This window comes from Mytilus galloprovincialis, chromosome 9 (assembly GCF_965363235.1).
Source record: "Mytilus galloprovincialis chromosome 9, xbMytGall1.hap1.1, whole genome shotgun sequence".
Classification (NCBI taxonomy): domain Eukaryota; kingdom Metazoa; phylum Mollusca; class Bivalvia; order Mytilida; family Mytilidae; genus Mytilus; species Mytilus galloprovincialis.
This window is the reverse complement of record NC_134846.1, coordinates 5,112,645-5,123,034: the sequence shown is the minus strand read 5'-3', so window position 1 is coordinate 5,123,034 and position 10,390 is coordinate 5,112,645. Positions and strand designations below refer to the sequence as shown.

At 32.9% G+C, this 10,390-nt stretch overlaps 1 long non-coding RNA gene across 1 annotated transcript; it reads right to left on the bottom strand.

Annotated features, from left to right (window-relative positions):
- Positions 1–2,653: 2,653 nt before the first annotated feature.
- On the bottom strand, positions 2,654–9,618 carry LOC143046602 (uncharacterized). Its single transcript, XR_012969178.1, has 3 exons — positions 9,460–9,618; positions 7,566–7,878; positions 2,654–3,660 (listed from the first exon to the last, which is right to left on the bottom strand). It is a non-coding gene; the product is annotated as an uncharacterized LOC143046602 (long non-coding RNA).
- Between the last annotated feature and the right edge of the window lie 772 nt (positions 9,619–10,390).

Genomic DNA, 10,390 nt, shown 5'->3' with positions numbered 1-10,390 from the left:
CCCTAGGTCTCTATCACTTATGGTTTACAGTTAGAAATGCATATTACTTATATCATTTACATAAGGGGAAATAACTCTCATATGGAGTCTCTGGAAAGCTTCGGTCCAAATGAATTGCCTAATCCTGAAGATGTAACTAGCAATTTGGTAAAATAAATTTGTCGTAATCTTTTACGGTTGCGAAGGAGTAGTGGCCACAAGAAAAACAGTGTTTGGGGAGATAACTCTTACAACGCAAAGTATTTGGTAACGCAGTTGTCAGTTTTAAAAGCGCATACACTTTACAATATCATATTCTAAATATCTAAGCCACATCTTTTGAAACATCAATACTACGCAAGAAAAAAATTAGGCGGAAGAAAAAAAAAAAAAAAAAAAATAATAATTAAAAACCAATTGTTCAGAGAACAATTGAAGGTCTTTCCACTAGTAAAGATCTATTTTGATATTGAAATCTTAAAAATCAGTTTAAAATGTTAGTTTCTGATGTATTTATATGAATTTAAAACAAAGGTCAAAATCTAGAACGTTTTATTAACCTATGACCTTGACCTCAATTTCAAGGTCACAAACCAAGGACCTTAAATCAAAAGACCCTCGGCCTTTAATATGTTTGGTTAATGAGTAATATCACTTTACGCGTAATTCTAAATAAAGGATGGGCGAAAATTCCCATTAATTGTCTACATACCTTTTCAACCAAAATATATAAGTAACGACATGTCGCAACTAACAATTTTGTAAAAATAACTTGTCAATATGTTATTCAGTGTTTGAAAATAAGCCATAAAAAGCCAAAATCAAAATTTAGAATATGACCTTGACTTTTGACCTTGACCTAATTTTCATCTTTTTATACCAAGGATGTCAAATCAAAAGACCCTAGGTTTTTATCACTTATGGTTTACCAGTTAGAAATGCAAATTACTTATATCAAATACATAAGGGGAAATAACTCTCATATGGAGTCTCCGGATAGCTTCTGTTTAAATTAAAATCCTAATCCTGCAGATGTAACGAGCAATTTGGTAAAATAAATTTGTCGTAATCTTTTACGGTTGTGAAGGAGTAGTGGCCACAAGAAAAACTGTGTTTGGGGAGGTAACTCTTACAACGTAAAGTATTTTGTTACCCAGTTGTCAATATTTAAAGCGTATAAACTATATGATATCATATTCTAAATATCTAAGCGACATCTTTTGAAACAACAAAACTACGCAAGAAAAAAATTTAGGCGGAAGAAGAAAAATAATAATAATCAGAACAAAACCTATAGGTCTTTCCACGGAAAGGTGGAAAGACCTAATAATCAGAACAAATTCAATAGGTCTTTCCACGGAAAGGTGGAAAGACCTAATAATCAGAACAAATTCAATAGGTCTTTCCACGGAAAGGTGGAAAGACCTAATAATCAGAAGAAAACCAATAGGTCTTTCCACGGAAAAGTGGAAAGACCTAATAATCAGAAGAAATACAGTAAGGTCTTTCCCTTTAGTAAAAGGAAAGACCTTAATTATACCCATCTTTGTCAATTTATAAAATAAGAACATTTTAACATTATAAGAAATAAAAAGAAACTAACCAAAACAAATCATCACATACAAAAAGATATTGCAATCATACTAAATATTTGAGAAAAAAAAATCTTCAATATAGAAACTTAAGAAAACAATTCATGACACATTTATAAACCAAAAGTTTGCTAATCAGGTATTTGTAGTTCGTCAGTGTAGTATTCATTTTATCTGAAAAAAATGTACAAGACACAGTCAATGCCTGTACCAAGTCAAAAAATGACAGTCGTTGTCCATTCGTTTGATGTGTTTTTTCATTTGATTTTGCCATTTGATTAGGTACTTTCCGTTTTGAATTTTCCTCGGAGTTCAGTACTTTTGTTAATTTACTTTTTTCAATTTAGAAATGGAAGATCATTTGATTTATTTGATTGATAATTTAATAATTGAAATCTATATAATTGTATTCTAGCTTGCTATGAAAACCAGGTTTTATCCACCATATTGTACATAAAAAATTACTGTAACAAGCCAAAAATATGACAGTTGTTTCGTTTGATGTGTTTGAACTTTTAATTTTACCATTTGATTACGGACATTCCGTTATGGATTTTCATCGGAGTTCGGTATTTTTGTTATTTTTATTTATTGATGAACTGTTCATTGTTGTCGTTGATCTATTAGTTTAAGTTTCTTTTTTAGCTAATGCTTCATTATAAACTGGTTTTGTTAATGACGAATCAATTATTTATTGTAATATGAAGTGAATGGCTATTGTATATTGTGTCGAATGTGGAACCTTCTTTGTTGCATATTTTGGATTCAATAAATGTTGTGTACTTTAGGGCCTAGTAAATTTGTATACCAAAATATATCGAAACCAATGAAACAAGTGTGATAATTTACTTGAAACAAAAAAATATAAAATTGCTTACAGTGCTGAACATTCCCCTATTTTCTAAAATCGTGTATACACTCCAAGTGCTTACAAAGGTTTTTTTCGTTTGTAAAACAGTTTATAATAAGGTGGAGGTTGACAAAGTGTATGATGTTATATAATTAATACTAATTGACAGTTCTTAAAAATGGAAAAGTGAGGTTAAAGATATCATAGGACATTCAAACCCATAAGTCGTAAATAAACACACAAGGCCAAGGCCAATTTATTATATATATAGATTATTTTACATTTCATCGTCATCAAGTTGTTTAAATTCTATGTTAATATTCATCATGTAATTCGAAATAACTGCTCTGCAGACAGTTATCATAAAATACATTATCATACAAGTGCAAGGTTTAGTTAGCTACAATACCAGGTTCAAACCACCACTTTCTGCAGAAGAAAATGTTTGTACCAAGTTAGAAATATGACAGTTGTTATCCATTCGTGTGATATGTTAGAGCTTTTGATTTGGCATTTGATAAGGGATTTTCCGTTTAGATTTTTTCACGGAGTTCTGTTTTGTTGTTATTTTATATTTTTTGGTTACGACATCAAATAACATAAAATTGATATACTTTTTTTATTTTACTTTTACATGTTTTAAGCTATTTAAGATGAACTAAAAATCTGATCTTGGTATTTCAAAGCAACAACATGTACTATTTTTTGTATTGCAATTGAAGTTAATTACGTTGAATGAATTGTATAAGGCTTAAATTTAAGTCTGGTGTTGGCACATTGCCACTTTGTCCGCCAAAAGAAAAACCAGACGACCCCGTTGGAGGCCTCGCTTGATATGAACCCATTGGCCTTGGTGGTGGTGCAAATACTGGCATTTGGTAAGGTTTGTAAAAGTCGATACTTTCTGTTATACCATGAAGATTACCAGACGATTCAAAAACTCGATCTACGTCGCTCCAACGTTTGAATGCAATTTTCATTCTGGTTACAGAACTAATTTCCTTAAATTTTGGATTATCTACCAATCGACTAAACAGTTTCCTCGACGCTATTGCTATTGATTCGTCTAGATACGATGTAAGGTTGTATGATTCAGCCTGTAGAATATTTGAGATAACCTGTTGAGAACTAATTCTATCACCAAGTTGTCTGCTTTTGTTTGTAAGGAAATTGCCTTTTGTAGCGTTTTCGTTGTCTGATATTCATCTGCAAGCGGAGTGACCAAATGCACTGTTTTATCTGTAATAATAAATTAAGTTATCACAAATACATTTGGTGAATTTAGTTAAAAATAGGAAGAAAACATTCAGCAAAACAAAATGCAAAATCATCTATGTCGAACTTGACATCATTTTTTTCATTTTTTTCAACACACCAAAATTTTAATCATAATCATTAGTTTTATAAGTAATTGCACGAACACGTCATGAAGTACTTTTCTGTTTCACATTCAATGTTTATTATTGAACTGATGAATTATCCAGAACAACTCGCACTGGATCGAAATCTTACATCGGGAGATTTATTTTATTACACCGTTTGCTCCAGTATTTCAACACCTGTTAAATGAACGACATTTAATTTTCTGGGGAAATCGAGACATGTCAGTATAAAGTACGTAAAGTTGTACAAGCCTGCACTAATTAGAGAAGGCTTACAAATGAGTACCTGAATTTTTCGACGAAGACCAAAACGTTGGAGCTGTTGGAAGTCTTTTGAACATTAACACATGTAATCTATCAACAGATATTTAATGTATAAAGCGGACAAGATGATGGCTACACGAGCATTTCGTCGCCCTCAAAAACCGAAACCACTAAAACGAAGACATCAAAGGGTACGGAAACCTCACAAAGCGGAAGTTCCAAAGTTTCTGACATGCCTAGCCTAACACGTAGGAATCGATAAAATGCAGAGGCTGCTTAATCAAAAGTAGTCTTTGGTTATAAAAATATGACCTGGTCCTTCATAAGGAGGCAATATTAGAGGATAAAACTATGTCCAGACAAACTGAAGTCAAAGCCGAAATGGACCAGGAACCTTTCCTAGCAAAACAGGGCGCCATACGTAGGAGTACTAATATGAAATACGAGAGTGCAGGTGTAAACCGGCAAAAAAGTGAGCCGAATAATAAGTTCAACCTTCTTGCGGTACACAGTCGATGACCGTTTCGTAGAGTACGACGATAGCCAAGCATAGGGCAATCTTTCAAACGAAACTGAAGACCTTCTATAACTTGTGCAATATTTCGTCAAACAACATGCATCTAGACCAAATTAATGTACAGGAAGAGACGGGCAAGCAAGTGGAAAAAACAACTTCTGCTGTGACGGATTTATTTCTCGAAGAACCAATCGTTCAATCCATGGCTTTGAACTTGCCATCCCAAACACCTGTCTTGCCTGCAGGTGCTTAGTAACCAGTAGTGACTTTATTCCCATTCCTTGGAACGGTGACAAGCATGCAAAAACAGGGTGTATCAGAGGAGATCCCTGTTGTACATAAAAAACGGAGAGTTTCAGAGGAGATCCCTAGCCCGCTGCATACCAGTACATAAATTCGACACCGGAGATCGGAGATAAGGGAGTTACCATTTGATTTTTAGGGGAAGGAAGGCTAGGATGACATATGCAGGACCGAATACTGCTGTTTTCCCGATTAACAAATTTTGACAACCGGGCTGAATCCTTTCACTGATGGAAATCAATTTTCAAGAACTCATATACGAGTTAAAAATTTAAGACTAGGAACAGATAAATCTACTGATAATGTGGCTTAGCAGAGTCTGCCAAACGTGTCATTAGCATAACTGCGTCGCATGCCAACAACCCAACAAAAGGCATACAAAGGCATGGAAGAGACTTGACCAGCAGTGTAGTGCTCCTGAAATGTTAGAGGCACCTCTCATATATAAACATTTTAACGTCTTAACAAATTGTCCGATATTCCATCAGTAAAACCATATTGTCTATTTTGTCTCTCCGTCTGGAATTATCTCTACTATTGTCAAATTTGTTCGTGGACTTCAGTAAAAATAGAGATCAAGGTCATCTAGATACAAATTAAACTGCGATGTTGCCTTCCAATCTTTTACAGAATTCCCTATGTTAATCAGGGAAATCAAACATATAAAGAATGATCCTGGGTTCAACTTTGGACCGAGAGTCACACCAGTTACAGATAGTGCTCATAAAACAGCAGTTGAGCAGCAATCTGAATATGCCAGCAAGCAAAGTATTGGTATTCTGCATGATATCAAGATTCGTTAAATTAAAGTTGAACGTTCTGAGCCAAGTTATTAGATGAACTCAAAGGTGTATCGAGACAAAACAATGTTTGTTACAAGTGTTGCGAGTCTACCACGCAGAGAAGTCGAGAATGCAATGCACACATAAGTTGTAAATGTTCTTAATCGCGGTAAATACTATGTGTGAATGTATATCACAGAAACAACTAGAACAAACATAACCGAATATATAGAAATAATGACGACCAAAGCAACTGGTATCATGTCACGCTTGAATTACAGATCTAGAGTTGTCTCATTAGAGCAAAAGCAAGATATGTCGTCCTGGAGTCATTTTATGGTTCTATTACATGTATTAGATTTGGTTGGCATGTATTCATAGAAGGTGACCACATTCCCGATAATAGAGACGAATTTCCTTATCCTGAATTCACAAAGCATATTCGCACTTAATAGAACTCACAGAAAGGCTACCACCGATTATTGCCAAATTTTACGTTTAATTGGAAGAAACTTATAGATGCACACCATGAATATGACCAGCGCGCATGATCAGTAAGTGCTCGATACGCAAAACAGTTGGTTGGGGTAGAAATAAACATCAAAATAACCAACCATGCTTATTAAGAGTAGTATACCGCTGTTCAAAAGTCTTGAATCGATTTAAATGAAACAAACACTTTACCACGAGTCATTATTTATGTATCAATCAAAACATAAACCGGTTGCAAATTATTTATCAAATCTTATTTTGCCTACAAATAGTAAACAATCGTACAATACTCGACTTTCATCATCAAATAATTGTATTGTCCCTTAATCAAAAACATAATTATATAAATCCAGTTTTTCTTTAAATAGACCTAATAGATGCACACCATGACCATGACCAGCGCACAGGATCAGTAAGAGCTCGATATGCAAAACAGTCCAAATTTGGTTGGGTAGTAATAGGAGGGACTTGCATTAACAAAGAACACGTTTCTTTCGACATGTCGTAACACAAACATATTGGTTTAAAGGGTACGTTTACATTAAATTAGAGTTTTCTCCTCTTTTTTATTTAAAAATATGCGTATGATGATGATACAACCCATTGACCAAATATAATTAACACCTAAGGTCTTTTGATTTGAGGTCCTTGGTTTATGACCTTGAAATTGAGCTAAAGTTAATTTGACGTTCTAGACTTTGACCTTTGCTTTTACTTAATATGTATGCATGATAAAGCTTTGGGACTTTGTGCATTAGGTTGCATAGCATATGACCTTTAAAAAGAAACTAGAAGTGACCCGTGTAAACCGGAAGTAGCTATCTTTGGTTTTTTTTTAATGTAAAAGTATATAGAACCATATATTTTTGGAATTAGTGTCACGTAAACTATCAAATGAAACCGGAATTGACATTTTTCAAACCGGAAGTAACAAATTATCTCCCTTATTTAGAAACATTTGTAAAGAAACAATATATTTTTTGGAATCAGCTTACAGTAAGATGTCATCAAACTCTGGAAATAACATTTTAGACTCGATTTGAATATTTTCATATCAAAATACACGATTTTTTTTATGGAAAGACCTTCAATTGTTCTCTGATCAATAGGTTTTTAATTAATGTTATTTTTATTATTTTTATTATTAATAATATTATTATTAATAATAATAATACCGATCGTGACGTCGACCAGCGTAATTTACTAGGATTTCGTGCTACTTTTCTTGTCAACAGTAGGCGATTATCTGAAGGTATTTTCGTTACCTCTGCAGATAAAGTCAGGTTGACATGATGAATTAAGTAGCATTTAGTGTTACAAGGGGCAGACATAGAATGAAGTGTACATTGAAAGCAAAGAGAGAGAGAGAGAGAAGAATAAAAGAAGGGAGAGAGAATTATCCACCTGTCACTTGTTCATCAGTTCCAGGTAATGTACACCTTAGGAAGTCCACAAAATCATTAAGGTTTTTTCCATCCAATTCTATTTCCTGTTGTTCTTCTTCTTTGGATTGTTTTGCTAACATTTTTTCAAACACTGGCGACTCAGCAATCAGCTGATCCTTGTTCACGTGCAGTTTTGTGTTTGCTATTTTTATCACTAAATCATGCTCTGCAAATACCGACAAACGCCTTTTTTCAATTGTCTCATTGATAAAATTCTGATCTATCTGTTTGTAGGAAGTCTCCATAGGTAAACTCATTTGTATCATTGCTATCTGAAAACAAAATAAAAAAATGGGTCAATATTTTATATGCATTTTTAGGTCTATATTCTATAAAGAACAGTTTTTCCGATATATCATCACATAACAATAGCATACACTTGCAATAAATAGATAATATCCAGACACAGGCAAAATTGCTTTAACAATTATGTCTCCAAATAAATAGTATACAAATAATGCACTAATTGATCAAAACATAGAAACACAGATTGACATGCTTTGCAATAAATAAATAAATATGAAAAAGTGTCAAATGCTTTGGATTATGATTGTTTATAGGAGCAATAAAATCAAGTGTAAAAATGTTTTCAAGTGATAATGTTTATCCTCACCTAACTAAATAAATTGTTATTCCGGTTGCTTGTCTTAGGGTACATTTGAGAGAAAAAGCAAAATAGTCATTTTATTGGTGTCGATAATATAAAAAAAGAAGATGTGTTATGATTGCCAATGAGACAACTCTTCACAAGAGACAAAATGACATAGAAATTAACAACTATAGGTCACTGTACGGCTTTCAACAATAAACAAAGCCCATACCACATAGTCAGCTATAAAAGGCCCAGAAATAACAAATGTAAAACAAATCAAACGAGAAAACTAACGGCCTAATTTATGTACGAAAAAATAACGAAAACAAATATGTAACACATCAACCAACGACAACAACTGAGTTACAGGCTCCTGACTTGGGACAGGCACATACATACAGAATGTGGCGGGGTTAAACATGTTAGCGGGATCCCAACCCTCGCCCTAACCTGGGACAGTGGTGTAACAGTACAACATAAGAACAAACTATAAAAGTTATTAAAAAATGCTTGACTCTTCAGATGGATACAAATAGAAATACATCTAACAAAACACAGAGTGGACGTAGCCGGGTACTTGTATATCCCAACAACAAAAAGACACTAAGTACTGATCTGAGAGTACTCAAAGATACTGACAGCTAGTTCAAAGCCACTAACAACTACAAATAAAATCATACATCTAATCAATCAATACACATCCAACATCTAATGAATTTAGTGTAAAGACGTCATAAACAATGCAAAAAAACATGACTTTGTGCAATACCAAGATACAGGTATCGACATATTGTAGATCCATGAAAGTGTATATGTATATAACAATATATTTAGTTCGCTTTTATTTTACTGATAACAAAATCAATATTAATACCAATCAAAACAATATTCAATGATCTAATTACAGTGTTGAATTGGTAACCTTTTATAATAGGTTTATTTAAAGGATCGATAAATTTACAAGGATCGTTTCTAAATTTTCGGTTACGGTAAACAACATTTTCGCAAAAATGAGTATGTGCTATCCCGTTTAAAATAAGTTTTTTACAGGTACAACCAAATTTTAAAACCAAATCTTTATGTCTATGGAAGAATTTAGTGAAGGTTTTAAGTTATTTGTGGAAGCGAAATCCCTGGCTTAATAATTTACCAGAAATATTTTTATTTGCTAAACATTATGAAGATTGAAAGATCAGAAAGGGTAACAATTCATTTCTTAAATTAGAAAAGGAAAAGTATGAATAATGAACTCCGTACTTACATCCTCTACGTCTGACTCACTTTCCTCACTACAGGACATGTCATCAAACTGTCCAAAATAAAACCTCAAGTCTATCTACGAATTTTAGAACACAATGTAGTTATAATGGTTGTACATTTAAAATGATATCTTTCAATCGATTTGTAATTTTAAACTTTTAAATTTTCTTTCGACTACTAATCAATATACGAACAAATAAATCACACTTTGCTAGTCACTTATAAATGCGATAGTAACGTAGGTGAAGATGGAATTTGAGTGTTTATCGTTTATAAAATAATTTCAACTGCTTTTGTTTTATGTTGTCTTAATGGTAATATTCGACATTGAAAGACCAGGGGTTCTTATTGTCTTTTCAACGGTCTTTGGTAGGTTTCACTATATAATTTGAAAATCAAACTGACACTTTGTGACCTCCGTAAACATAGAAGACAACTAGTGTTCCCAAATTCCTTCTAATGTCTCTCATATCTATACTTTAAATATTTATATACTAAAAAAATATGAAGATTGAAAGATTGAAAGATCAGAAAGGTCAGGCAAACGCCCTGGGTCCTTTGACCTGATAGTATGTTGAACATTAAGCCAATCGAATATATCTTTTTTCTACGTTTCAGGATTGTTTTTATTTTCAAATGTTACTAGAGTGCATGTTTATTTTTGTTTCTTGAAAAAATCATGTTTTAAAGAATATCTTTAATCACATTTATGATAAAAAAATCTATACTTTATAAAGATGAATATGCGATTTACATAAGGATTGAAACATGAGGGTGTATAGTTGACAACGAGAATGTACGATAACTTGACGGGGGTTACAACAAGGTTTCCAACGTCACTTTTAAATCCTTTTAACTATGATTATCATGATTTAATGTTGTTGAATATTCAAACTTTTATTAGTATTAATATTAGATTACTAGCAGCAAGT